Source organism: Panulirus ornatus, chromosome 25 (assembly GCF_036320965.1).
Source record: "Panulirus ornatus isolate Po-2019 chromosome 25, ASM3632096v1, whole genome shotgun sequence".
NCBI lineage: Eukaryota > Metazoa > Arthropoda > Malacostraca > Decapoda > Palinuridae > Panulirus > Panulirus ornatus.
Window position 1 is genome coordinate 13,376,371 of NC_092248.1, and position 27,044 is coordinate 13,403,414.

The 27,044-nt window shown below is 41.3% G+C and overlaps 1 long non-coding RNA gene across 1 annotated transcript; it reads left to right on the forward strand.

Annotated features, from left to right (window-relative positions):
- The first annotated feature begins 4,948 nt into the window (after positions 1-4,948).
- On the forward strand, positions 4,949-25,206 carry LOC139757281 (uncharacterized). The gene is made up of 3 exons (XR_011714563.1): positions 4,949-5,073; positions 9,383-9,577; positions 22,277-25,206. It is a non-coding gene; the product is annotated as an uncharacterized lncRNA (long non-coding RNA).
- The last annotated feature ends 1,838 nt before the right edge of the window (positions 25,207-27,044 follow it).

Below are 27,044 nucleotides of genomic sequence, written 5' to 3' on the forward strand. Positions count from 1 at the left end.
ATCGACCCACATTGCGTCTGCGGAGTTTGACATCACTCATTAGATTGCCGGTTGTGTTCTAATACGCGAGCGAGGGAGCGGGCGGGTGGCGGCGGAGGAGGAGGAGGCCGATCCTCATCCCTTCCCGGGCGCATACCACACACACATCGAGCCAGCCAGCCAGGCAACCAGCCACCTCACTCTCGCTTTCGATGACGCGCGGCCAACCCACCTCCCTCCCTTCTTCACACACGGTGGTGGTGGTGAACATCAGTGGACCATTACGATCGACCCACATTGCGTCCGCGGAGTTTGACATCACTCATTAGATTGCCGGTTGTGTTCTAATACGCGAGCGAGGGAGCGGGCGGGTGGCGGCGGAGGAGGAGGAGGCCGATCCTCCTCCCTCCCCGGGCGCATACCACACACACACACCGAGCCAGCCAGCCAACCTCCTCACTCTCGCTTTCGATGACGCGCGGCCAACCCACCTCCCTCCCTTCCTCACACACGGTGGTGGTGGTGAACATCAGTGGACCATTATCGATCGACCCACATTGCGTCCGCGGAGTTTGACATCTCTCATTAGATTGCCGGTTATGTTCTAATACACGAGCGAGGGAGCGGGCGGGTGGCGGCGGAGGAGGATACCACACACACACCGAGCCAGCCAGCCAACTCCTCACTCTCGCTTTCGATGACGCGCGACCAACCCACCTCCCTTCCTTCCTCACACACGGTGGTGGTGGTGAACATCAGTGGACCATTATCGATCGACCCACATTGCGTCCGCGGAGTTTGACATCTCTCATTAGATTGCCGGTTATGTTCTAATACACGAGCGAGGGAGCGGGCGGGTGGCGGCGGAGGAGGAAGCAATCCCCCCCCCCCTCCACCTCCCGCGCGCTCTCGCATTCCATACCACACACAAACACACACACTCAGCCAGCCTCCTCCTCCTCCTCCTCACTCTCACTTTCGATGCCGACGTAGGAGGTCCAATTACGGTGGCTTGTGATGTTCATCGTTCACATTGGATGAGGAGGTAAATCTTTAATTTTCAATGTTATTTTAGTAGGAAAAACTCGCCTTTCGCCGATTACACCGAACAGACGAGAAGAGCGGCCCTTATAGTCGTAAATAACCTTCAATATATATCAAAATACATTTAACTTATTGGTAGAGTTCGTGCTTTTAAAACATTGTCTGGATATGAAAGAGAACCGAAAATGAAAGGCTAGACAAAATCATAAACTAAATTTCTTGGCGGAACTGGGTTGGAGCAGTAAATCAAGCGTTGCTCGCTGGCCTTCCAAAGTGACGTCATAAGTGGGTGAAGTCAAGCTGTTGTTAACGTTAAGTTTCAGAGCACCGCCCACCAGTGACGTCACCCAGGTGTCTCAGTGTAGCAACCCTCTCTTATGATTTATTGTTCCACCTCGAATCCGCCAAAAGCTCACTCACTCCGGAAAATTTAGCTTATGTTGTCGCGTGTGTTTGTGTGGTGTAAAACACATACTATGACGTAGAGAATCTATTGCACATTAAAGATAAGAAACTTTTTATATCATCATATATACTCTCCACTTTCTTATGTAAGGCGCTCCATGCTGGCGTTTCCCTCTTGATGTTCATATAGGGAGGGACTCGAAGTACGCCATCGATGCTAAATGTATTAGATGTGTTTTCTTCCTGCTTGGCGAAGGTGCAAATCTAACAATGTGAACAGACATACTGAACAAGAATAATGATTACTTCTCATATATATATATATATATATATATATATATATATATATATATATATATATATATATATATATAAATATATATATATATACCTCGCAAACGCGGGAGACAGCGACAAAGTATAAAAAAAAAAAAAAAAAAAAAAAAAAAAAAATATATATATATATATATATATATATATATATATATATATATATATATATATATATATATATATAAGGTTTTTTAATGTATGTATGACTCATGGTGAGGTGCCTGAGGATTGGCGGAATGCGTCCATAGTGCCATTGTACAAAGGCAAAGGGGATAAGAGTGAGTGCTCCAGTTACAGAGGTATAAGTTTGTTGAGTATTCCTGGTAAATTATATTGGGAGGGTATTGATTGAGAGGGTGAAGGCATGTACAGAGCATCAGATTGGGGAAGAGCAGTGTGGTTTCAAAAGTGGTAGAGGATGTGTGGATCAGGTGTTTGCTTTGAAGAATGTATGTGAGAAATACTTAGAAAAGCAAATGGATTTGTATGTAGCATTTATGGATCTGGATAAGGCATATGATAGAGATACTCTGTGGAAGGTATTAAGAATATATGGTGTGGGAGGCAAGTTGTTAGAAGCAGTGAAAAGCTTTTATCGAGGATGTAAGTATGTGTACGTGTAGGAAGAGAGGAAAGTGATTGGTTCTCAGTGAATGTAGGTTTGCGGCAGGGGTGTGTGATGTCTCCATGGTTGTTTAATTTGTTTATGGATGGGGTTGTTAGGGAGGTGAATGCAAAAGTTTTGGAAAGAGGGGCAAGTATGAAGTCTGTTGTGGATGAGAGAGCTTGGGAAGTGAGTCAGTTGTTGTTCGCTGATGATACAGCGCTGGTGGCTGATTCATGTGAGAAACTGCAGAAGCTGGTGACTGAGTTTGGTAAAGTGTGTGAAAGAAGAAAGTTAAGAGTAAATGTGAATAAGAGCAAGGTTATTAGGTACAGTAGGGTTGAGGGTCAAGTCAATTGGGAGGTGAGTTTGAATGGAGAAAAACTGGAGGAAGTGAAGTGTTTTAGATATCTGGGAGTGGATCTGGCAGCGGATGGAACCATGGAAGCGGAAGTGAATCATAGGGTGGGGGAGGGGGCGAAAATCCTGGGAGCCTTGAAGAATGTGTGGAAGTCGAGAACATTATCTCGGAAAGCAAAAATGGGTATGTTTGAAGGAATAGTGGTTCCAACAATGTTGTATGGTTGCGAGGCGTGGGCTATGGATAGAGTTGTGCGCAGGAGGATGGATGTGCTGGAAATGAGATGTTTGAGGACAATGTGTGGTGTGAGGTGGTTTGATCGAGTAAGTAACGTAAGGGTAAGAGAGATGTGTGGAAATAAAAAGAGCGTGGTTGAGAGAGCAGAAGAGGGTGTTTTGAAATGGTTTGGGCACATGGAGAGAATGAGTGAGGAAAGATTGACCAAGAGGATATATGTGTCGGAGGCGGAGGGAACGAGGAGAAGAGGGAGACCAAATTGGAGGTGGAAAGATGGAGTGAAAAAGATTTTGTGATCGGGGCCTGAACATGCAGGAGGGTGAAAGGAGGGCAAGGAATAGAGTGAATTGGAGCGATGTGGTATACCGGGGTTGACGTGCTATCAGTGGATTGAATCAAGACATGTGAAGCGTCTGGGGTAAACCATGGAAAGCTGTGTAGGTATGTATATTTGCGTGTGTGGACGTATGCATATACATGTGTATGGGGGTGGGTTGGGCCATTTCTTTCGTCTGTTTCCTTGCGCTACCTCGCAAACGCGGGAGACAGCGACAAAGCAAAAAAAAAAAAAATATATGGATGGATGTGCTGGAAATGAGATGTTTGAGGACAATGTGTGGTGTGAGGTGGTTTGATCGAGTGAGTAACGTAAGGGTAAGAGAGATGTGTGGAAATAAAAAGAGCGTGGTTGAGAGAGCAGAAGAGGGTGTTTTGAAGTGGTTTGGGCACATGGAGAGAATGAGTGAGGAAAGATTGACCAAGAGGATATATGTGTCGGAGGTGGAGGGAACGAGGAGAAGAGGGAGACCAAATTGGAGGTGGAAAGATGGAGTGAAAAAGATTTTGTGTGATCGGGGCCTGAACATGCAGGAGGGTGAAAGGAGGGCAAGGAATAGAGTGAATTGGAGCGATGTGGTATACCGGGGTTGACGTGCTGTCAGTGGATTGAATCAAGGTATGTGAAGCGTCTGGGGTAAACCATGGAAAGCTGTGTAGGTATGTATATTTGCGTGTGTGGACGTATGTATATACATGTGTATGGGGGGGGGGTTGGGCCATTTCTTTCGTCTGTTTCCTTGCGCTACCTCGCAAACGCGGGAGACAGCGTCAAAGTATAATAAAAAAATAATATATATATATATATATTTATTTATTTATTTATTTATTTATTATTATTTTGCTGTGTCGCAAATATGCATTCAAATATGCATTAGAAACCTGAGAATAGCGTTCCTACTAAAAAAGATATTATGAGGCTCTGAAGGGAACCATGTGATAATGAAAGGCTTGATTAAATTATTCAAAGAGTAACATTCATGCATTTCTATACCATCCCGAATTCGATTATTGGTGTGATCTGGTTGATATTGAAATTTACGGAACAAACCTCGACAATATCATAAATGATGGAAAGGATAGTATGAAGGAAAGAAGACAGCAGAATAAGAAGGATTGGTGTATGGTGCAAAAGCCTTTCCATGTCTTATATTCCTTCAATTTGATTTCTAGAAGAGTATTAAGAATACATATATTATGATTGAATTGAGATATAGAAATACAGGTAACCACTTTGATGCTCATTACACATTGTGCGCTACAAGACCTAAGGGAAGCGTTTTCTTTCATGTGATAGAGAAAACGACGAGAAAATGAAGGGGCGATCTACACTCTTAAGAACTCTATCCAAACTTGAAATGGCCATTTCTAAGGAAATTCTATTGTGAAATATAAAAACGTAACATAATAGAGATTTTCTTTCTTTAGTTGTTTTTGTAAATAAATTCAGTAATGGGTCGTTGAATATAAAATTCTAGGTATAGCATATTCCGTTGTATTACAAACAGACGACAATATCACAAGCTAAATACATTCTTGGGCGATGGGGCTGAGGCGAGCGCTTTTGGCTTTTCTGGGTTAGAACAGAAATCATAACAGGGAAGCTATGCTGGCCTTCCAAAGTGACGTCACGAGTGGGCGGAGTCTGATACGCGCCAGATTCAAGTTATTGTTTACAAGACTTATCAGCCGGAGGATGTTATCCATGAAAGAGGAGGAAAACTACTTATATAAATCGCATTTTCATAAATTTCCACAGGATGAAGCGACAGAGGTAAGGTATATTTTTTATATGAATTTGGTGAGATATTCATAAATATAAGGGTACTGTACTACAGTCATTAAACCTTGTTATTAGAATGCTGGATGGTAATTTATTAATATTTTTTTGTGCTTGAGTAAATTGTGATTGCTTTTCTAGTCTGTATTTTATTGTCTTAATGGACTGCATGATGCAGTTGCATTGGTGTTTATTTAAGCTTTGCCATTTCTTTAATATTGCTGGTTTTCAGGATTTTTGTAAATTTATGATTATTCCCTAGTTTGGCTTCTATTATTTTTGTAAATATATCAATTTTCTTGCTTTGTTTTCATGTTTGGTTATTCTATAATTCATTTGTTATATTATTATATATACTGTGATTGTTTTGCAATTTAAGTAAAGGTCTTGTTATATTTTTCCTTTTTATGTGTAATGAGAGAGAGGTAGTGGTGCAAATTGGTGTAGGTGGCCCACGCTCGGAAAGGGACAGAGAGGCTGACCATTTTTGAACAAAAAAAGTATGGTGTTTGTAAGTGAAACTTTAGAGATGGTTAGAATATGTAGGCAGTAATAGTAACTGAAAATATCAAAAACTGCAGGATTTTTGGGCGTGTTATGGTGCTGAGTGACCAACCGTTGGTGTGGTGGTCTTAATTTCGTGGCTGTTTGGCTGGTGCCGCAAAACCTGGTGCTATTACCTGCAGCTAAGGCCAGTCAACATCATCATGGTGTGGCACAAAACCTGGTGCTATTACCTGCAGCTAAGGCCAGTCATCATCATCATGGTGTGGCACAAAACCTGGTGCTATTACCTGCAGCTAAGGCCAGTCATCATCATCATGGTGTGGCACAAAACCTGGTGCTATTACCTGCAGCTAAGGCCAGTCATCATCATCATGGTGTGGCACAAAACCTGGTGCTATTACCTGCAGCTAAGGCCAGTCATCATCATCATGGTGTGGCACAAAACCTGGTGCTATTACCTGCAGCTAAGGCCAGTCATCATCATCATGGTGTGGCACAAAACCTAGTGCTATTACCTGCAGCTAAGGCCAGTCATCATCATCATGGTGTGGCACAAAACCTGGTGTAGGTATTCCAAGCCAACTTGACATTCTCCTGCCTTGGAGAAATACAGAAATTCTTCAGAGGTTAAAAGAAAGGGGTGAACTTTTGGCTGGAATACCAGAAAGATAAAGGCAATAAAGAGAATTTTGACAAGCTCTGTAGAGTGAGAAATAAGATACAACAAGATATTAAGAACTTTAAATCAGATTGTATTTCTGATCAAATACAAGAAAGTAATAGTGATAGCAAGAAATTGTGGCAACAACCAAAAACCTGAAGTTAATCAGGTGAATTAAAGGAAAATTAAAAAACAGTCCTTAAAATTGAAGATGAACTGTGCTTTGATGGGAAAAAGATAGCGACACATTTTGATAAATTTTTTACATCTGTAGCATCAAATTTATTTAGCAGTGATTGTTATAATTTCAAAAATTATTATAGATCAAAAAGGATTATAGAAAACAATTTTAGGCTCACAGATGTAACGGAAGAGTATATTTTGAGTGTAATAAAGGCATCAGGGGCGAATAAAAGTACAGGGGTAGATGGTTTACTAGCAAGGTTCATAAAGGATGGGGCACCAGTACTAAAAGGACCAATAACACACTGTAAATCCCTATAAGTACAAGTGAAGTACTGGCTGGGCTAAAGGAAGTCAAACCATTGTACGAAAAAGAATAATAGGCAAGAAGTAGGAAATTACAGACCAGTCAGTATACTAAATGTAATATCAAAAGTACTGGAAAGGGTTGTTTATGATCAGTCAGCAAATTACTTGATGTCAAATAATTTTACATACAATTTTGTCAGGATTCAGGGGAAAGTACTCCACAAATACATGTTTGGCCTACCTTTTAGACTTACTTAAAACTGATATATCAAAAGGAAATTATGCAGGACTTGCACTTTTGGACCTACAAAAAGCATTTAACACAGTTGCTCATCACATTTTTGTGTGAAAAATTAAAAGCAATGAGGATAAAGTCTGTGGAACAGTTTTACTAATATCTGACTGGAAGGAATGAGGTAGTTGATGAATTTTATTCCAAGTCTTGTAGTATAACTTGTGGAGTTCCACAGGGAAGTATTTTAGGACCACCGTTATTTTTATGCTAAGTAAATGACATGAAAATTAGTGTCTCATGCCAACTTCATGCTGATGACAGTATTTCAGTTGTATCGCACAAGGATGCTGATGTTATCTCAAATAGATTAGGAAAACAACTTAAAGTGTAGTAATTGGATTATTAATAAGACAATGTTGTAATTGGATTATTAATAGGAAAATGTCTCTTCACCTAGGAAAATCCGAGAATCATGCAATAATTGGATGATTAATAACAAAAAATGTCTCCACCTAGGAAAAAACAAAGTTATGGTAGTAGGATCTAAAAGAAAATTAGATAAGGTAAATAATTTTGCAATAACATGTAATGGTCAGATAATAGAAAGAGTAAAGTCAGCAAAGTACCTAGTAGTTTATTTGAACCAGTGTGCCACGGGATTTAACCTGTCAGTTTATAACCAAGAAAATATATGCAAGATTAGAATTTTTATACGGACAAGCAAATGGGTTCACTCAGAAAATTAAGAAAATCTTATGTCCTGCTTTTATTTAACATCATTTTTATTATACTACCAGTTCCTGATAGTTCAGATGGACAGGATCAAGGATGGGCCTCCAGTCTTCAAAGGATCATTCATGTAGATGTGGACCTTTGGATGGAGGTGCAAAAGTCCTTTCATGTCTCTTTGCCATTGGAACTAATGGATTACTACCAGTGAATGTATCTTCAGTTTTAAACATGGTTGCAGTTGAAACAAATGCCCATTTTTGGATTGCTATTATTGGAACCAGTTATCTTTTCCTGCAGTACAGAACATTATTTGTGAAAGGTTCTTTTGAGACTACTGTAATTGATTTTTTGGGTTCAGTAATGCTGGTTGCCTGTGAAAGGGAAAAACAGCCTAGATACTTATTCAATTGTATATCAAATCCATCTCTGCCTACCTGTATTCTATTGTAAATGACATAGTTGCAATTGTCATTCTCAGCCATCAAAATAGAGTGCCATTTGAATGTTCTAAAAAGAACTTGAGCTGGAAGTAGCCTTTGTTTTCACATACTTCCCTCCACACACTTTCAATCCATCAGTAAGATGCATTTTCACCATGTCACTCTATCTCAGAAAACTCCATCTTATTGCACTTTTAGGCCTTCCAATTCTGTATTTGTTAAAGATTTACTGAATGTTATCCCTCCATCTCTTGTTAGGCCTGTTTGCTGGTCTTCTTCCAATCAATACCCAAGTTCAGGATATGGTACTGTACCAGAGTTTGATAATGAATAAGAAAATAGTGTGAATTGATTGCAAAAAAAATGAGAACTTATAGTGGCTGAAAGAGGAAGATAGTATATGAAGTAATACATGTATGAATGAATATGCGGTAAAGCTTTTTCAAGGGAGTTAAGGAGGCTGAGACATGAAAGAGAATTAAAAGCTGGACATAGGAATGCATTGTAGAAAAAAATGACCAAACTTATATGATGAGGGCTTAAATGCACTGTGTTTTTGCATCTAGCAACAGGGAGAAGACGTCTAAAATTAATGATATCTAGAAATATTATCAGCAAAAAAGTACAGTTGAATGACTTTCATTATGTCCGTTTTCTTTAATTGTAAAGAATTATGCACAGGTCAGTGAGGATTATTCTTGTTGAGACACTATCTGAATAGTGCAAAAATGGTGCTAATAAGAAATACGAGAAGGAAGTTTGAAAAAGCAGAGTTTAAGGGATTATAAAACCAGTGAACATAGTTTGAAAGATCAGAGCTAAGTTTTCTTCTTGAATTTTTCATGACTTATAGGTAGTCCATATTTGTTCATGTATTGAGTGTCCATCTTATGAATTTCATTGAATAATCTTGTGATGCATGAGACATATCTGCAGCGAAATGAGCCTGAACCAGGGTGGCCCATATCCATTCATATAACCAGATGAGAAATTCTGACAAGAAAATTTCACTCATTTTTATTGTAGGATAAAAGGTATAAACACTTGTTTTTCTGTCTACCTATCTATCACCATAACTCTGTTTCCAGTCAAACCACTCCTGAAAAAAAACTGTCAACAGAAGTTAGGGAATGGAGTAGTTGAAGATTTCAGATTTTCACCCTGATTGTTTTATTGTGGAATCATTGAAACAATAAAAGATCCCATTTGCAGCTGATTTCTTCTCTGACATTTTAGGTGATGGGACACTGAGAATATTTGGAATGCAAAAAAGAAACTTCAGCCATCAGTAACAATAAGTGCTTGTGAAGGGGAAGTCTTGAGCTGTCATTGGTGCAAGTACATCAAAATGTTATTGCCACAGCAGGCACTGATGGTGCCATCCATGATTGGGATTCAGGACAGCCTGGGCAAGCAGCCTTGAATCTTGAGGTTAGCAACTTCAGTGTTTTCAGAGTTCTTTTTCTACTCTAAATGACTTATTTACAGAGGTATAAGTTTGTTGAGCATTCCTGGGAAATTATATGGGAGGGTATTGATTGAGAGGGTCAAGGCATATGCAGGGCATCAGGTTGGGGAAGAGCAGTGTGGTTTCAGAAGTGGTTGAGGATGTGTGGATTAGGTGTTTGCTTTGAAGAGTGTATGTGAGAAATACTTAGAAAAACAGATGAACTTGTGTGTAGCATTTATGGATCTGGAGAAGGCATATGATAGATTTGATAGAGATGCTCTGTGGAAGGTATTAAGAGTATATGGTGTGGGAGGTAAGTTGCTAGAAGCAGTGAAAAGTTTTCATCAAGGATGTAAGGCACGGGTATGAGTAGGAATAGAGGAAAGTGATTAGTTCCCAGTGAATGTTGGTTTGTGGCAGGGGTGCATGATGTCTCCATGGTTGTTTAATTTGTTTATGGATGGGGTTGTTAGGGAGGTGAATGTAAGTTTTGGAGAGGGGGGCAAGTATGCAGTCTGTTGTGGATGAGAGGGCTTGGGAAGTGAGTCAGATGTTGTTCCCTGATGATACAGCGCTGGTGGCTGATTTAAGTGAGAAACTGCAAAAGTTGATGACTGAGTGTGGTAAAGTGTGTGAAAGAAGAAAGCTAAGAGTAAATGTGAATAATAACAAGGTTATTAGGTTCAGTAGGGTTAAGGAACAATCAGATTGGGAGGTAAGTTTGAATGAAGAAAAGCTGTAGGAATTGAAGTGTTTTAGATATCTGGGAGTGGATTTAGCAGCAGATGGAACCAGGGAAGCAGAAGTGAGTCACATGGTGGGGGAGGGGGTGATGGTTCTGGGAGTGTTGAAGAATGTGTGGAAGGCAAGAACGTTATCTCAGAGAGCATAAATGGGTATGTTTGAAGGAATATTCGTTCCAACAATGTTATATTGTTGAATGGCATGAGCTATAGATAGGGTTGTGCAGAGGAGGGTGGATGTGTTGGAAATGAGATGTTTGAGGACAATATGTGGTGTGAGGTGGTTTGATCGAGTAAGTAATGATAGGGTAAGAGAGATGTGTGGTAATAAAAAGAGTGTGGTTGAGAGAGCAGAAGAGGGTGTTTTGAAATGGTTTGGTCACATGGAGAGAATGATTGAGGAAAGACTGACCAAGAGGATATATGTATCAGAGGTGGAGGGAATGAGGAGAAGTGGGTGACCAAATTGGAGGTGGAAGGATGGAGTGAAAAAGATTTTGAGTGATTGGGGCTTGAACTTACAGGAGGGCAAAAGGCATGCAAGGAATAGAGTGGATTGGAATGATGTGGTATACTGGGGTCGATGTGCTGTCAATGGATTGAACCAGGGCATGTGAAGGGTCTGAGGTTAACCATGGAAAGTTTTGTAGGGGCTGGATGTGGAAAGGGAGCTGTGATTTCAGTGCATTGCATATTACAGCCAGAGACTGAGTGTGAACGAATGTGGCCTTTGTTGTCTTTTCCTAGTGCTATCGCACCCACGCGGGAGTAGGGGGGTGCCATTTCATGTGTGGCGTGGTAGTGACGGAAATGGATGAAGGCAGCAAGTATGAATATGCACATGTGTATATATGTATATGTGTGTGTATGTATATGTATGTATACATTGAAATGTATAGGTATGTATATGTGTGTGTGTGTGGGCGTGTATATATATACATGTATATGTGGGTGGGTTGGGCCATTCTTTCGTCTGTTTCCATGCGTTACCTCGCTAATGCGGGAGACAGCAACAAAGTATAGTGAATAAATAAATGTAAATGTATATGTATTCGTGTGTCAGAAAAAAAAAAAGCTCAGAGTGTGCTCTGTGACTGGAGAAGAATTCATGTTCAACATTTTTATTTTTTATTTTGCTTTGTCGCTGTCTCCCGCGTTTGCGAGGTAGTGCAAGGAAACAGACGAAAGAAATGGCCCAACCCACCCCCATACACAATGTATATACATACATGTCCACACACGCAAATATACATACCTATACATCTCAATGTACACATATATATATACACACACCGACACATACCTATATACCCATGGACACAATTCACACTGTCTGCCTTTATTCATTCCCATCGCCACCTCGCCACATATGGAATACCATCCCCCTCCCCCCTCATGTGTGCGAGGTAGCACTAGGAAAAGACAACAAAGGCCCCATTCGTTCACACTCAGTCTCTAGCTGTCATGCAATAATGCCCGAAACCACAGCTCCCTTTCCACATCCAGGCCCCACACAACTTTCCATGGTTTACCCCAGATGCTTCACATGCCCTGATTCAATCCACTGACAGCACGTCAACCCCGGTATACCACATCAATCCAATTCACTCTATTCCTTGCCTTCCTTTCACCCTCCTGCATGTTCAGGCCCCGATCACACAAAATCTTTTTCACTCCATCTTTCCACCTCCAATTTGGTCTCCCACTTCTCCTCGTTCCCTCCACCTCCGACACATATATCCTCTTGGTCAATCTTTCCTCACTCATTCTCTCCATGTGCCCAAACCATTTCAAAACACCCTCTTCTGCTCTCAACCATGCTCTTTTTATTTCCACACATCTCTCTTACCCTTACATTACTTACTCGATCAAACCTCATGTTCAACATATACACTGTTTATTTTGTGTGGGCTTTCTGTCAAACTGATGAAATCTACTAATAGTTATAATCAGGCTGATAACCTTCTAATTTTATCATTCCATATAGTGATTTTGGGGAAACAGTCCATGAATAAATGGCAAATAAGATGGAGTAATTGTACAACTAATCAAAAGCTGAAAAGTTTATGATCAAAGATAAAAAAATGGTGCTACAGTCATCTCTTATACAAACTAATTTCCAAGATACATTACATTCTTTTGAAAAGTCTGATTGTCGCATGTTGAAATGTGAATTTCTTTTTATTTGATTGTGAATGAATTAATAGTAGAATTTATTGTAGGATTGGCAGAAAGCATTCATAGTGCCATTGTACAAAGGCAAAGAGGATAAAGTTGAGTGTTCAAACTACAGAGGCATAGGTTTGTTGAGTATTCCTGAGAAATTATATGGGGGGGTATTGATTGAGAGGGTAAAGGTATGTACAGAGCATCAGGTTGGGGAAGAGCAGTGTGGTTTCAGAAGTGGTAGAGGATGTGTGGATCAGGTGGTTGCTTTGAAGAATGTATGTGAGAAATACTTAGAAAAAACAGATGGATTTGCATGTAGCATTTATGGATCTGGAGAAGACACATGATAGGGTTGATAGCGATGCTTTGTGGAAGGTTTTAAGGGTATGTGGTGTGGGAGATAAGTTGCTAGAGGCAGTGAAAAGTTTTTACCAAGGATGCAAGGCATGTTAAGAAGAGAGGAGAGTGATTGGTCCCCAGTGAATGTCAGTCTGCAGCAGGGGTGTGTGATGACCCCATGGTTGTTTAATTTGTTTATGGATGGGGTGGTCAGGGAGGTAAATGCAAAAGTTTTGGAGAGAGGGGGTGAGTATGCAGTCTGTTGGGGATGAGAGGGCCTAGGAAGTGAGTCAGTTGTTGTTTACCGATGATACAGCTCTAGTGGCTGATTTGAGTGAGAAACTGCAACAAGTTGAGAACAGAGTTTGGGAAAGTGTGTGAAAGGAGGAAGTTGAGAGTAATTGTGAATAAGAGCAAGGTTATTAGGTTCAGCAGGGTTGAGGGACAAGTTAAATGGGAGGTATGTTTGAATGAATGGAGAAAAACTGGAGGAAGTGAAGTGTTTTTGATATCTGGGAGTGAACTTTACAGCAGATGGAACCATGGAAGTGGAAGTGAGTCACAGTGGGGGAGGGGGCAAAGGTTCTGGGAGCATTGAAGAATGTGTGGAAGGAGAGAACGTTATCTTGGAGAGTAAAAATGGGTATGTTTGAAGGAATAGTGGTTCCAACAATGTAATGTGGTTGTGAGGCATGGGCTATAGATGGGGTTGTATGGAGGAGGATGGATGTGTTGGAGGTGAAATGTTTGAGAACAATGTGTGTGAGGTGATTTGATCAAGTAAGTAATTGTAAGGGTAAGAGAGATGTGTGGAAATAAAAAGTGTGATTGAGAGAGCAGAAGAGGGTGTTTTGAAATGGTTTGGTCATATGGATAGAATGATTGAGGAAAGATTGACCAAGAGGATTTATGTGTCAGAGGTGGAGGGAACGAGGAGAAGTGGGAGACCAAATTGGAGGTCGAAAGATGGAGTGAAAAAGATTTTGAGTGATCGGGGCCTGAACATGCAGGAGAGTGAAAGGCGGGCAAGGAATAGAGCGAACTGGATCGATGTGGTATACCGGGGTGGACATGCTGTCAATGTATTGTACCATGGCATGTGAAGCATCTGGGGGTAAACCATGGAAAGTTCTGTGGGGCCTGGATGTGGAAAGGGAGCTGTGGTTTCGGTGCATTATTACATGACAGCTAGAGACTGAGTGTGAACGAATGGGGCCTTTGTTGTCTTTTCCTAGCGCTACCTCACACACATGAGAGGGGAGGGGGTTGTTATTCCATGTGTGGCGAGGTGGCGATGGGATAAAGAAAGGCAGAAAGTATGAATTATGTACATGTGTATATATATTTATATGTCTGTGTGTGTATATATATGTGTACATTGAGATGTATAGGTATGTATATATGCATGTGTGGACGTGTATGTATATACATGTGTATTTGGGTGGGTTGGGCCATTCTTTCGTCTGTTTCCTTGCGCTACCTCGCTAACGCGGGAGACAGCGACAAAGCAAAATGAACAAATATATATATATATATATATATATATATATATATATATATATATATATATATAGATAGATAGATAGAGAGAGAGATGTGTGGAAATAAAAAGAGCGTGGTTGAGAGAGCAGAAGAGGGTGTTTTGAAATGGTTTGGGCACATGGAGAGAATGAGTGAGGAAAGATTGACCAAGAGGATATATGTGTCGGAGGTGGAGGGAACGAGGAGAAGAGGGAGACCAAATTGGAGGTGGAAAGATGGAGTGAAAAAGATTTTGTGTGATCGGGGCCTGAACATGCAGGAGGGTGAAAGGAGGGCAAGGAATAGAGTGAATTGGAGCGATGTGGTATACCGGGGTTGACGTGCTGTCAGTGGATTGAATCAAGGCATGTGAAGCGTCTGGGGTAAACCATGGAAAGCTGTGTAGGTATGTATATTTGCGTGTGTGGATGTATGTATATACATGTGTATAGGGGTGGGTTGGGCCATTTCTTTCGTCTGTTTCCTTGCGCTACCTCGCAAACGCGGGAGACAGCGACAAAGCAAAAAAATTATATATATATATATATATATATATATATATATATATATATATATATATATATATATAATGGGGAGGTGATAACAAGTAGTGGTGATGTGAGAAGGAGATGGAGTGAGTATTTTGAAGGTTTGTTGAATGTGTTTCATGATAGAGTGGCAGATATAGGGTTTTTTGGTCTTGGTGGTGTGCAAAGTGAGAGGGTTAGGGAAAATGATTTGGTAAACAGAGAAGAGGTAGTAAAAGCTTTGCGGAAGATGAAAGCTGGCAAGGCAGCAGGTTTGGATGGTATTGCAGTGGAATTTATTAAAAAAGGGGGTGACTGTATTGTTGACTGGTTGGTATGGTTATTTAATGTATGTATGACTCATGGTGAGGTGCCTGAGGATTGGCGGAATGCGTGCATAGTGCCATTGTACAAAGGCAAAGGGGATAAGAGTGAGTGCTCAAATTACAGAGGTATAAGTTTGTTGAGTATTCCTGGTAAATTATATGGGAGGGTATTGATTGAGAGGGTGAAGGCATGTGCAGAGCATCAGATTGGGGAAGAGCAGTGTGGTTTCAGAAGTGGTAGAGGATGTGTGGATCAGGTGTTTGCTTTGAAGAATGTATGTGAGAAATACTTAGAAAAGCAAATGGATTTGTATGTAGCATTTATGGATCTGGAGAAGGCATATGATAGAGTTGATAGAGATGCTCTGTGGAAGGTATTAAGAATATATGGTGTGGGAGGCAAGTTGTTAGAAGCAGTGAAAAGTTTTTATCGAGGATGTAAGGCATGTGTACGTGTAGGAAGAGAGGAAAGTGATTGGTTCTCAGTGAATGTAGGTTTGCGGCAGGGGTGTGTGATGTCTCCATGGTTGTTTAATTTGTTTATGGATGGGGTTGTTAGGGAGGTGAATGCAAGAGTTTTGGAAAGAGGGGCAAGTATGAAGTCTGTTGGGGATGAGAGAGCTTGGGAAGTGAGTCAGTTGTTGTTCGCTGGTGGCTGATTCATGTGAGAAACTGCAGAAGCTGGTGAATGAGTTTGGTAAAGTGTGTGAAAGAAGAAGGTTAAGAGTAAATGTGAATAAGAGCAAGGTTATTAGGTACAGTAGGGTTGAGGGTCAAGTCAATTGGGAGGTGAGTTTGAATGGAGAAAAACTGGAGGAAGTGAAGTGTTTTAGATATCTGGGAGTGGATCTGGCACCGGATGGAACCATGGAAGCGGAAGTGGATCATAGGGTGGGGGAGGGGGCGAAAATTCTGGGAGCCTTGAAGAATGTGTGGAAGTCGAGAACATTATCTCGGAAAGCAAAAATGGGTATGTTTGAAGGAATAGTGGTTCCAACAATGTTGTATGGTTGCGAGGCGTGGGCTATGGATAGAGTTGTGCGCAGGAGGATGGATGTGCTGGAAATGAGATGTTTGAGGACAATGTGTGGTGTGAGGTGTTTTGATCGAGTAAGTAACGTAAGGGTAAGAGAGATGTGTGGAAATAAAAAGAGCGTGGTTGAGAGAGCAGAAGAGGGTGTTTTGAAATGGTTTGGGCACATGGAGAGAATGAGTGAGGAAAGATTGACCAAGAGGCTATATGTGTCGGAGGTGGAGGGAACGAGGAGAAGAGGGAGACCAAATTGGAGGTGGAAAGATGGAGTGAAAAAGATTTTGTGTGATCGGGGCCTGAACATGCAGGAGGGTGAAAGGAGGGCAAGGAATAGAGTGAATTGGAGCGATGTGGTATACCGGGGTTGACGTGCTGTCAGTGGATTTAATCAAGGTATGTGAAGCGTCTGGGGTAAACCATGGAAAGCTGTGTAGGTATGTATATTTGCGTGTGTGGACGTATGTATATACATGTGTATGGGGGTGGGTTGGGCCATTTCTTTCGTCTGTTTCCTTGCACTACCTCGGAAACACGGGAGACAGCGACAAAGCAAAAAAAAATATATATATATATATATATATATATATATATATATATATATATATAGGGGTTAGTGAGAGGACAAGAGCAAGGGATGGAGCAGCAGTACTCTTGAAACAGGAGTTGTGGGACTATATGATAGAATGTAAGAAAGTAAATTCTCGATTAATATGAGTAAAACTGAAAGTTGATGGAGAGAGATGGGTGATTATTGGTGCATATGCACCTGGGCATGAGAAGAAAGATCATGAGAGGCAAGTGTTTTGGGAGCAGCTGAATGAGTGTGTTAGTGGTTTTGATGCACGAGACTGGGTTATAGTGATGGGTGATTTGAATGCAAAGGTGAGTAATGTGGCAGTTGAGGGAATAATTGGTATACATGGGGTGTTCAGTGTTGTAAATGGAAATGGTGAAGAGCTTGTAGATTTATGTGCTGAAAAAGGTCTGGTGATTGGGAATACCTGGTTTAAAAAGTGAGATATACATAAGTATACGTATGTAAGTAGGAGAGATGGCCAGAGAGCGTTATTGGATTACGTGTTAATTGACAGGCGCACGAAAGAGAGACTTTTGGATGTTAATGTGCTGAGAGGTGCAACTGGAGGGATGTCTGATCATTATCTTGTGGAGGCTAAGGTGAAGATTTGTACGGGTTTTCAGAAAAGAAGAGTGAATGTTGGGGTGAAGAGGGTGGTGAGAGTAAGTGAGCTTGGGAAGGAGACTTGTGTGAGGAAGTACCAGGAGAGACTGAGTACAGAATGGAAAAAGGTGAGAACAATGGAAGTAAGGGGAGTGGGGGAGGAATGGGATGAATTTAGGGAATCAGTGATGGATTGCGCAAAAGATGCTTGTGGCATGAGAAGAGTGGGAGGTGGGTTGATTAGAAAGGGTAGTGAGTGGTGGGATGAAGAAGTAAGATTATTAGTGAAAGAGAAGAGTGAGGCATTTGGATGATTTTTGCAGGGAAAAAATGCAATTGAGTGGGAGATGTATAAAAGAAAGAGACAGGAGGTCAAGAGAAAGGTGCAAGAGGTGAAAAAGAGGGCAAATGAGAGTTGGGGTGAGAGTATCATTAAATTTTAGGGAGAATAAAAAGATGTTCTGGAAGGAGGTAAATAAAGTGCGTAAGACAAGGAAGCAAATGGGAACTTCAGTGAAGGGCGTAAATGGGGAGGTGATAACAAGTAGTGGTGATGTGAGGAGATGGAGTGAGTATTTTGAAGGTTTGTTGAATGTGTTTGATGATAGAGTGGCAGATATAGGGTGTTTTGGTCGAGGTGGTGTGCAAAGTGAGAGGGTTAGGGAAATTATTTGGTAAACAGAGAAGGGGTAGTAAAAGCTTTGCGGAAGATGAAAGCCGGCAAGGCAGCAGGTTTGGATGGTATTGCAGTGGAATTTATTAAAAGAGGGGGTGACTGTATTGTTGACTGGTTGGTAAGGTTATTTAATGTATGTATGACTCATGGTGAGGTGCCTGAGGATTGGCGGAATGCATGCATAGTGCCACTGTACAAAGGCAAAGGGGATAAGAGTGAGTGCTCAAATTACCGAGGTATAAGTTTGTTGAGTATTCCTGGTAAATTATATGGGAGGGTATTGATTGAGAGGGTGAAGGCATGTACAGAGCATCAGATTGGGGAAGAGCAGTGTGGTTTCAGAAGTGGTAGAGGATGTGTGGATCAGGTGTTTGCTTTGAAGAATGTATGTGAGAAATACTTAGAAAAGCAAATGGATTTGTATGTAGCATTTATGGATCTGGAGAAGGCATGTGATAGAGTTGATAGAGATACTCTGTGGAAGGTATTAAGAATATATGGTGTGGGAGGCAAGTTGTTAGAAGCAGTGAAAAGTTTTTATCGAAGATGTAAGGCATGTGTACGTGTAGGAAGAGAGGAAAGTGATTGGTTCTCAGTGAATGTAAGTTTGCGGCATTGGTGTGTGATGTCTCCATGGTTGTTTAATTTGTTTATGGATGGGGTTGTTAGGGAGGTGAATGCAAGAGTTTTGGAATGAGGGGCAAGTATGAAGTCTCTTGTGGATGAGAGAGCTTGGGAAGTGAGTCAGTTGTTGTTCGCTGATGATACAGCGCTGGTGGCTGATTCATGTGAGAAACTGCAGAAGCTGGTGACTGAGTTTGGTAAAGTGTGTGAAAGAAGAAAGTTAAGAGTAAATGTGAATAAGAGCAAGGTTATTAGGTACAGTAGGGTTGAGGGTCAAGTCAATTGGGAGGTAAGTTTGAATGGAGAAAAACTGGAGGAAGTAAAGTGTTTTAGATATCTGGGAGTGGATCTGGCAGCGGATGGAACCATGGAAGCAGAAGTGAATCATCGGTTGGGGGAGGGGGCGAAAATCCTGGGAGCCTTGAAGAATGTGTGGAAGTCGAGAACATTATCTCGGAAAGCAAAAATGGGTATGTTTGAAGGAATAGTGGTTCCAACAATGTTGTATGGTTGTGATGCGTGGGCTATGGATAGAGTTGTGCGCAGGAGGGTGGATGTGCTGGAAATGAGATGTTTGAGGACAATGTGTGGTGTGAGGTGGTTTGATCGAGTAAGTAATGTAAGGGTAAGAGAGATGTGTGGAAATAAAAAGAGCGTGGTTGAGAGAGCAGAAGAGGGTGTTTTGAAATGGTTTGGGCACATGGAGAGAATGAGTGAGGAAAGATTGACCAAGAGGATATATATCGGAGGTGGAGGGAACGAGGAGAAGTGGGAGACCAAATTGGAGGTGGAAAGATGGAGTGAAAAAGATTTTGTGTGATCGGGGCCTGAACATGCAGGAGGGTGAAAGGAGGGCAAGGAATAGAGTGAATTGAATTGATGTGGTATACCGGGGTTGACATGCTGTCAGTGGATTGAATCAGGGCATGTGAAGCGTCTGGGGTAAACCATGGAAAGTTGTGTGGGGCCTGGATGTGGAAAGGGAGCTGTGGTTTCGGGCATTATTGCGTGGCAGCTAGAGAAAGAGTGTGAACGAATGGGGCCTTTGTTGTCTTTTCCTAGTGCTACCTCGCACACATGAGGGGGGAGGGGGAAGGTATTCCATGTGTGGCGAGGTGGCGATGGGAGTGAATGGGGGCAGACAGTGTGACTTGTGTGCATGGGTATATATATATGTGTCTGTGTATGTATATATATGTGTACATTGAGATGTATAGGTATGTATATTTGCGTGTGGACGTGTGTATGTATACATTGTGTATGGGGGTGGGTTGGGCCATTTCTTTCGTCTGTTTCCTTGCGCTACCTCGCAAACGCGGGAGACAGCGACAAAGCAAAATAAAATAAATAAAATATATATATATATATATATATATATATATATATATATATATATATATATATATATATATATATATATATATATGTTGAGTATTCCTGGGAAATTATATGGGAGGATATTGATTGAGAGGGTGAAGGCATGTACAGAGCATCAGATTGGGGAAGAGCAGTGTGGTTTCAGAAGTGGTAGAGGATGTGTGGATCAGGTGTTTGCTTTGAAGAATGTATGTGGGAAATACTTAGAAAAACAAATGGATTTGTATGTAGCATTTATGGATCTGGAGAAGGCATATGATAGAGTTGATAGAGATGCTCTTTGGAAGGTTTTAAGAATATATGGTGTGGGAGGCAAGTTGTTAGAAGCAGTGAAAAGTTTTTATCGAGGATGTAAGGCATGTGTACGTGTAGGAAGAGAGGAAAGTGATTGGTTCTCAGTGAATGTAGGTTTGCGGCAGGGGTGTGTGATGTCTCCATGGTTGTTTAATTTGTTTATGGATGGGGTTGTTAGGGAGGTGAATGCAAGAGTTTTGGAAAGAGGGGCAAGTATGCAGTCTGTTGTGGATGAGAGAGCTTGGGAAGTGAGTTAGTTGTTGTTCGCTGATGATACAGCGCTGGTGGCTGATTCATGTAAGAAACTGCAGAAGCTGGTGACTGAGTTTGGTAAAGTGTGTGAAAGAAGAAAGTTAAGAGTAAATGTGAATAAGAGCAAGGTTATTAGGTACAGTAGGGTTGAGGGTCAAGTCAATTGGGAGGTAAGTTTGAATGGAGAAAAACTGGAGGAAGTAAAGTGTTTTAGATATCTGGGAGTGGATCTGGCAGCGGATGGAACCATGGAAGCGGAAGTGAATCATAGGGTGGGGGAGGGGGCAAAAATTCTGGGAGCCTTGAAGAATGTTTGGAAGTCGAGAACATTACCTTGGAAAGCAAAAATGGGTATGTTTGAAGGAATAGTGGTTCCAACAATGTTGTATGGTTGCGAGGCGTGGGCTATGGATAGAGTTGTGCGCAGGAGGATGGATGTGCTGGAAATGAGATGTTTAAGGACAATATGTGGTGTGAGGTGGTTTGATCGAGTAAGTAATGTAAGGGTAAGAGAGATGTGTGGTAATAAAAAGAGTGTGGTTGAGAGAGCAGAAGAGGGTGTTTTGAAATGGTTTGGGCACATGGAGAGAATGAGTGAGGAAAGATTGACCAAGAGGATATGTGTGTCAGAGGTGTAGGGAACGAGGAGAAGTGGGAGACCAAATTGGAGGTGGAAAGATGGAGTGAAAAAGATTTTGAGTGATCGGGGCCTGAACATGCAGGAGGATGAAAGGCGTGCAAGGAATAGAGTGAATTGGACGATGTGGTATATCAGGGTCGACGTGCTGTCAATTGATTGAACCAGGGCATGTGAAGCATCTGGGGTAAACCATGGAAAGTTCTGTGGGGCCTGGATGTGGAAAGGGAGTCGTGGTTTCGGTACATTATTACATGTCAGCTGGAGACTGAGTGTGAACGAATGGGGCCTTTGTTGTCTTTTCCTAGCGCTACCTCGCACACATGAGGGGGGAGGGGGTCGTTATTTCGTGTGTGGCAAGGTGGCGATGGGAATGAATAAAGGCAGACAGTATGAATTGTGTACATGTGTATATATGTATATGTCTGTGTGTGTATATATATATGTATACGTTGAGATGTATAGGTATGTATGTTTGCGTATATGGATGTGTATGTATATACATGTGTATGGGGGTGGGTTGGGCCATTCTTTCATCTGTTTCCTTGCACTACCTCGCTAACGCGGGAAGTGACAAAACAAAATAGAATAGAATAGATATATATGTCTGTGTGTGTGTGTGTATGAGTAGTGGTCCATTCTTCATTCTGTTTCCAGGTGCTACCTCGCAAGATATGAAGTGAGTGCTAATCATGTGCTGGCACTTTCAAATGGCAGAATTTTGTCATACATATTTGAAAGTAGGCAAGAACTCTTGTTCCTTGTCATCTTCCTCATTTCCTTACTCCTTTTCCTTGCCTTCTATATTCATATCCTCCTTTTCCTTTATTCTTTTCTTTTCTCTTTTCATAGACAGTGATTTATAGATACAGCAGTGCTATAGGAAATGTATATGTCCTTCCATGTTTTAGGTGCAAGTTTGGCAGTATGAATGAATGTTATATATCCATCATTTTCAATGATTCCATTATGTCTTATACAGGTCTAAGAGGTGGAGGAAGATGAGGAAGTGGTCCAAAAGAAAGAAGACTTAGAAGTGGAAGACCAAAAAGTGACCCTACAGGAAGACCGGAAAGTAGCCCACAAGTAAGAGGATAAAGTCCAAAAAGAAAAAAATGCAAAGAGGAAAAAAGCTCCAGCAAAGGAGGAAGAAAATCTTGATGGTTTGACACAAAAGGATGGTACTTCAGGGAAGATTATGAAAGCAAGTAAAGCCAAGAAAAATGGAAAGTTACAGCAACAGTAAAGAAGGATGGTAGTGGGCCTGCCTACACAAAGGAACAAGTTGATATAAAATTTGAGGAAAATAACTTAATGACTTTATATGATGGTATGTGGGTAATGAAAAGTAGAGTCCCTGTACCTAACAAAATAAAGGAAAAGGCAATAATTGCAGCAAGGAAGGGTGATGAAAATGTATATGAACTAACAGCAGTAGAGCTACAGATCCTTTAGGAAAAGATGAAGAGAGAGATGAGAAATGCACACAGGTTCCTGAGGAGGAAACTGATAAATTTAGAAAAACAAAAGATGAAAGAGTAAGTAGTGATTATATTTTTCTCTGTAGTATTGTAACCAATGAGGGTAGGAGGTGCTGCTACTTTGATAGGCACAGAATTTGAAAAAGTTTTTGAGTTTCAGTACCTCAAGGGGATACTCCTAGTACTCTAAAAAGTCTCACTCTTCCTTGTGTGGTGACCTCGTTACTACACCCTTAAGGGTGGAACTAAACGGGGAGGCATTGCCCAACTCCATCATAGATATCTTTTGAATACATACAAACACTTGAGGTATGTTGGGATGTGTAGTTTTTTTGGACAGTTTATAGCCTTGTTGACTCTGGAAACACTGCACTGGAGTTGCTATCTGCCAGTTGACTGTCAAGGGTAAGGCACAAAAGGTTAAGAAGCAGCACTGGAGTCTGAACAGATTTGCCAAGAAGTAAAAGACAAATGATTGAGGGTGATGGCACTGAATGTAAATTGGATGACTAATGAAAGCAAAAAGAGGGAGCTTGTGGAGATTTTTTTTTTTTTAAGCTATATCTTGGATGTGCTGGGGAAACCCATATCCTTGAGCAGGGTGTATGGAGTAAAAATGGAGATGATGAATGAGTTATGGAAGGAGGAGAGATATGGACAGGAATGAATGTGGAAGGGGAGGTAGCAGTTGTTACATGCATGGGTATGGAGGATGGAAGGAAGAGGATACAAGTGCAAGAGCCAATAGCAAAAAGGGATGTAAAAAGGGCAATGATGAGGCTGAAGATAGGAAAGGCAATGAGAGTTGATGGGATTACAGCTGAAATGCTAAATTATGGAGGAGAACATGTAATAAAAGTGGATGCATCCGATACGTAATTTAGCAAGGAAACAGGAGGTTATGCCTGAGGATTGTGTGAAAGCTATCATTCTTTTATATTATAGGAAAAGGTGCTAAGGACATAAGTAGCATTTATAGGGGAATAAGACTGTGAAGTATACCAGGAAAAGTGTATGCAAGAACGTTGAATGATAAGAGTGATGGAAATAACTGAAGTTTTAAGGAGGAAAGATGTGTGGATTAGAATTCTTTTGGTGATGTCAGTGGAAAAGTGTATAGTGAAAGATAAAAAGGTTGTATGCAGCTTTTATGGATTTGGAAAAAAGCGTGTGACAGAGTTGACTGGAATGCTTTATGGGATGTGTTAAGGGTATATGGTGTAGGGAGAACTTTTGGATGGTGTGAAATACTTCTGTAGAGAAGCAAATGCATGTGTGGATAAGAGGTAAGTTTGAATGGAGAAAAACTGGAGGAAATAAAGTGTTTTAGATATCTGGGAGTGGATCTGGCAGTGGATGGAACCATGGAAGCGGAAGTGAATCATAGGGTGGGGGAAGGGCGAAAATTCTGGGAGCCTTGAAGAATGTTTGGAAGTCGAGAACATTATCTCGGAAAGCAAAAATGGGTATGTTTGAAGGAATAGTGGTTCCAACAATGTTGTATGGTTGCGAGGCATGGGCTATGGATAGAGTTGTGTGCAGGAGGGTGGATGTGCTGGAAATAAAAGATGTTTGAGGACAGTGTGTGGCATGAGGTGGTTTGATCGAGTAAGTAATGTAAGGGTAAGAGAGATGTGTGGAAATAAAAAGTGTGTGGTTGAGAGAGCAGAAGAGGGTGTTTTGAAATGGTTTGGTCACATGGAGAGAATGAGTGAGGAAAGATTGATAAAGAGGATATATATGTCAGAGGTGGAGGGAACGAAGATTATTAGTGAAAGAGAAGAGAGAGGCATTTGGACGATTTTTGCAGGGAAAAAATGCAATTGAGTGGGAGATGTATAAAAGAAAGAGACAGGAGGTCAAGAGAAAGGTGCAAGAGGTGAAAAAGAGGGCAAATGAGAGTTGGGGTGAGAGAGTATCATTAAATTTTAGGGAGAATAAAAAGATGTTCTGGAAGGAGGTAAATAAAGTGCGTAAGACAAGGGAGCAAATGGGAACTTCAGTGAAGGGCGCAAATGGGGAGGTGATAACAAGTAGTGGTGATGTGAGAAGGAGATGGAGTGAGTATTTTGAAGGTTTGTTGAATGTGTTTGATGATAGAGTGGCAGATATAGGGTGTTTTGGTCAAGGTGGTGTGCAAAGTGAGAGGGTTAGGGAAAAGGATTTGGTAAACAGAGAAGAGGTAGTAAAAGCTTTGCGGAAGATGAAAGCCAGCAAGGCAGCGGGTTTGGATGGTATTGCAGTGGAATTTATTAAAAAAGGGGGTGACTGTATTATTGACTGGTTGGTAAGGTTATTTAAAGTATGTATGACTCATGGTGAGGTGCCTGAGGATTGGCGGAATGCGTGCATAGTGCCATTGTACAAAGGCAAAGGGGATAAGAGTGAGTGCTCAAATTACAGAGGTATAAGTTTGTTGAGTATTCCTGGTAAATTATATGGGAGGGTATTGATTGAGAGGGTGAAGGCATGTACAGAGCATCAGATTGGGGAAGAGCAGTGTGGTTTCAGAAGTGGTAGAGGATGTGTGGATCAGGTGTTTGCTTTGAAGAATGTATGTGAGAAATACTTAGAAAAGCAAATGGATTTGTATGTAGCATTTATGGATCTGGAGAAGGCATGTGATAGAGTTGATAGAGATGCTCTGTGGAAGGTATTAAGAATATATGGTGTGGGAGGCAAGTTGTTAGAAGCAGTGAAAAGTTTTTATCGAGGATGTAAGGCATGTGTATGTGTAGGAAGAGAGGAAAGTGATTGGTTCTCAGTGAATGTAGGTTTGCGGCAGGGGTGTGTGATGTCTCCATGGTTGTTTAATTTGTTTATGGATGGGGTTGTTAGGGAGGTGAATGCAAGAGTTTTGGAAAGAGGGGCAAGTATGAAGTCTGTTGTGGATGAGAGAGCTTGGGAAGTGAGTCAGTTGTTGTTCGCTGATGATACAGCGCTGGTGGCTGATTCATGTGAGAAACTGCAGAAGCTGGTGACTGAGTTTGGTAGTGTGAAAGAAGAAAGTTAAGAGTAAATGTGAATAAGAGCAAGGTTATTAGGTACAGTAGGGTTGAGGGTCAAGTCAATTGGGAGGTGAGTTTGAATGGAGAAAAACTGGAGGAAGTAAAGTGTTTTAGATATCTGGGAGTGGATCTGGCAGCGGATGGAACCATGGAAGCAGAAGTGGATCATAGGGTGGGGGAGGGGGCGAAAATTCTGGGAGCCTTGAAGAATGTGTGGAAGTCGAGAACATTATCTCGGAAAGCAAAAATGGGTATGTTTGAAGGAATAGTGTTTCCAACAATGTTGTATGGTTGCGAGGCGTGGGCTGTGGATAGAGTTGTGCGCAGGAGGATGGATGTACTGGAAATGAGATGTTTGAGGACAATGTGTGGTGTGAGGTGGTTTGATCAAGTAAGTAACATAAGGGTAAGAGAGATGTGTGGAAATAAAAAGAGCGTGGTTGAGGGAGCAGAAGAGGGTGTTTTGAAATGGTTTGGGCACATGGAGAGAATGAGTGAGGAAAGATTGACCAAGAGGATATATGTGTCGGAGGTGGAGGGAACGAGGAGAAGTGGGAGACCAAATTGGAGGTGGAAAGATGGAGTGAAAAAGATTTTGTGTGATCGGGGCCTGAACATTCAGGAGGGTGAAAGGAGGGCAAGGAATAGAGTGAATTGGATCAATGTGGTATACCGGGGATGACGTGCTGTCAGTGGATTGAATCAGGGCATGTGAAGCGTCTGGGATAAACCATGGAAAGCTGTGTAGGTATGTATATTTGCGTGTGTGGACATATGTATATACATGTGTATGGGGGTGGGTTGGGCCATTTCTTTCATCTGTTTCCTTGCGCTACCTCGCAGACGCGGGAGACAGCGACAAAGGAAAAAATATATATATATATATATATATATATATATATATATTTCTTTTTCTTTCATACTATTTGCCATCTCCCGCATTAGCGAGGTTGTGTTAAGAACTGAGGACTGGACCTTTGAGGGTATATCCTCACCTGGCCCCCTTCTCTATCCCTTCTTTTGGAAAATTAAAAAAAAACGAGAGGGGAAGATTTCCAACCCCCTGCTCACTTCCCTTTTAGTTGCCTTCTACGACACACAGGGAATATGTGGGAAGTACTCTTTCTCCCCTATCCCCAGGGATTATATATATATATATATATATATATATATATATATATATATATATATATATATATATATATATATATAGGTGCATATACTTGTATATATACAGGTATATATGTACCTGTATATATAC